We start from the raw sequence: 2,944 nt of genomic DNA, 5'->3' as shown, positions 1-2,944 counted from the left end.
TATATATATATATATATATATATATATATAATATTTACACAATATTTAAGAATTATTTATTTAATTTTTTCGAATTATGATAAACCGCGTATCATAAAATATTATATCGTGTGAATTTTTCTTTTTTTAATCAATCATTCTACATAATAATATCTATATTAAATGGATTATGTTAAATGTTATATTTATATACATCAAATAGATAAATAACGTTATCTTTATTACAATTATTTTTCTTTTCTCGATGATTAAGAGAATTTGAACGATCGTTCGAGTTCCGATAAAACGATTTACAATTTTCAAGTAAAATCTCCGTTTAGTTTCGATCTTGCATCGAGTTTGAACTCGTTCTAATCAGTAAATTATACAATTTATAATAGACGCGTTACACGGGAATAAATTTCATTGCTACGTGTACGAAACTGTGAATTTGAATCAATAGAGCTTCTTTTCTGGAAATTCTTCTATTCTCTATCTAATATTATCTAATATTTTTAGCAAATATATTTACGGATTTGATTTTAATGTAAATATTTGTTACGTATTAAGAAGTAAATTTAATTTTAAACAGAGATATCTATGAATTCCATGTACATATGTAAAAAAAAAAAATAATAATTAGCTCTTATTTTTCAAGTTTTCATAAAAAAATCTTTTGTTTCAAAAACATGATTGATCGTTTGTTTCAAAAAGAAAAAGTTCGATAAGTAAAAGTAATAAATAAATAAATAAATAATAAAATAAATAAAGTAAAGTAGAAAATTCAAGGAAAAGAAGAAAAAAAAGAAGAAGAAAAGATAGAAAAAATTTTGTTGAAATGGATATTAAATTTGATTTATAAATCGAGGGAAAAACACGATATAATTCTTACCTCTTTCTTAGGCCGAAAACACCGAACAGATGTTTGCCGAGATCTCTATCTTTATCGCTCAACTTGTGCGTCTCGTCACGCTTTCTCGTTGAGAGATCTCGTGCGTCGAGCACGTTGCTACCTCAAACAAGCACACGGTTGTTTCTTGTTTTCGATTAATTCTCGATCGTATCGATTCTCACCAATTCAAAATCTCTTCGATAACATTATATTTATCGAAGAAGGGATTATTCGAAAAATTTTCAAAACGAAATTATGCAAAACGAATGAAGATTTCGATTAAAAAATTAAAATATAATTAATTATAATCGATATCCTCGGGGACGAATAACGCGAATAACATAAAAAGGATTTCGAGAGGAAAGAATGAAAAAAAAAAAAAATAAGAAAAGAAAGTAAAGATTTTTGAATAGAAGAACGAAAATTAAAAATCGGAAGAAAAATGATGATTGATTATGGTAAAAATTAATATGGTTTTCGAAAAATATTGTCCGTCTTTAAATATGTCTTTACGTTGGAACACTGCGTCGATCTCACGCGTCGTGCGGGAGCTACAGCGATCAACTAAAATGCGAGGGAAGCGTTCGGTTGCGCGAGGCCTAACTTTAACGTCGGTTCTCGATCCCGTTCCCCCTCACGTTTCTCAACCATTTCTGGCTAGGCAAGGGAGGAGATGGGATGTGCTGCAGGTAACCACGGTCATTGCGACCAACCTGTTACACGTTTTTCGTTTAAAATCGCTTACCGAGGTCTAAGAGTAAATATATTTATATTTCTATTTATATTTTCGATTCGAAAGAACAATGGAATATCATTACAAAAAAATTATTTTCAACGAAACAAGAAGTGAACGTGTATCTGTTAATTATAATTTAAAGAAACGAGAATATATATTTTCGTTCAAATATGCCGAAATATATATGAAATAAATTTTATCATAAAATAATTAGATAAAAAGATGAATTAAAATTAGATATAAGATATCTTCAATGGAAAATTCAAAAGACCAAAATTAATTTAATAAAATTTGTTTGAAAACAAAACCACTCAATCTAATGTGTTTTTAATCTAATATCTCTCTTATATAGTGTATATAATCTATAGAATCAATGAAATGTCAATCTATGCAAGTAAATATGTGATACATACTACGTATCTATGTATATCTATGTACATGCGTTACGAAGGAAACATGGAAAGATTCGATCCTTCTGAACGATCGACTGTTTCGATTGTTAAAAATTTATTTTTGCAATTTTATAATTAAATAATTTCAATTTATTAAATAATTTCAATTTATCGCTAAGAATATCGTGAAATTGCAGTTTATAGTCATAAAATGAATGATTACTTGTCGTAATTGTATGTATATATCATGTTAAAATATTGATCAATATTGGAGATTCTTCGATTGATAATAAGATTCTATGAAAAATTTAATATTAAATCTTCTTCAATATCTTTAATATATTTTATTCTTAATCGATCGTAATTTTCAAATTTTCTTTTTGTTCTTTCGGAATATTGGCAGATAGTTTATATCTTTCTTTGAGTTTGTTTTTTTGTTTTTTTTATTTCATTGCGTACGGTATTTAACATTGATTGAATAGATAAAAGATTAAGAAGATTTTATGTGATAATTCTCTAGTTAACAATTGTTGTACGATATAAAATTGTGACAATTTTATTTTTTTAACAATGACACATTAATCGAAAAAAACAAATTGATAATATTAATAATCGCGAAATATAAAAAAATTTAGGAATAAATGATGATCCATTTTCTTAAATGATTTTTTAATGCTTTAATTATTTTTATATATTCGAATTATAATCAATTAATATAAATAATAAATATAAATATTGAAAATTTATAAATTACTTTATAAATTATAAATAATTTATATAAGTTATAAATAAATTATTAAATTAGCATTTTCTTTTCCTTTTTTTCTTCAATTCTCAATCAAATTTTTCTAATAATTTATATTGTAAAGCGGAAATATTTTCGAAAAATTTACTTTTGAATATATAGATATATTTATTCTGAAACTTTACTTTAATAAAGGAAAG

At 25.1% G+C, this 2,944-nt stretch overlaps 1 protein-coding gene across 2 annotated transcripts in view; it reads right to left on the bottom strand.

Moving 5' to 3' along the window:
• The window catches only part of LOC102672552 (organic cation transporter protein-like), a 17,920-nt gene extending 16,474 nt beyond the window's left edge, over positions 1-1,446 (bottom strand). For both annotated transcript variants that reach the window (XM_006623597.2, XM_006623599.2), the window contains exon 1: positions 872-1,446. The gene's annotated coding sequence lies outside the window, so the exon portion shown is untranslated. The remainder of the gene's footprint in view (positions 1-871) is intronic.
• Between the last annotated feature and the right edge of the window lie 1,498 nt (positions 1,447-2,944).

Source organism: Apis dorsata, unplaced genomic scaffold, assembly GCF_000469605.1.
Source record: "Apis dorsata unplaced genomic scaffold, Apis dorsata 1.3 scaffold_919, whole genome shotgun sequence".
NCBI lineage: Eukaryota > Metazoa > Arthropoda > Insecta > Hymenoptera > Apidae > Apis > Apis dorsata.
Note: the sequence above shows the minus strand (reverse complement) of the source record. Positions and strands in the feature narration are given on the sequence as shown.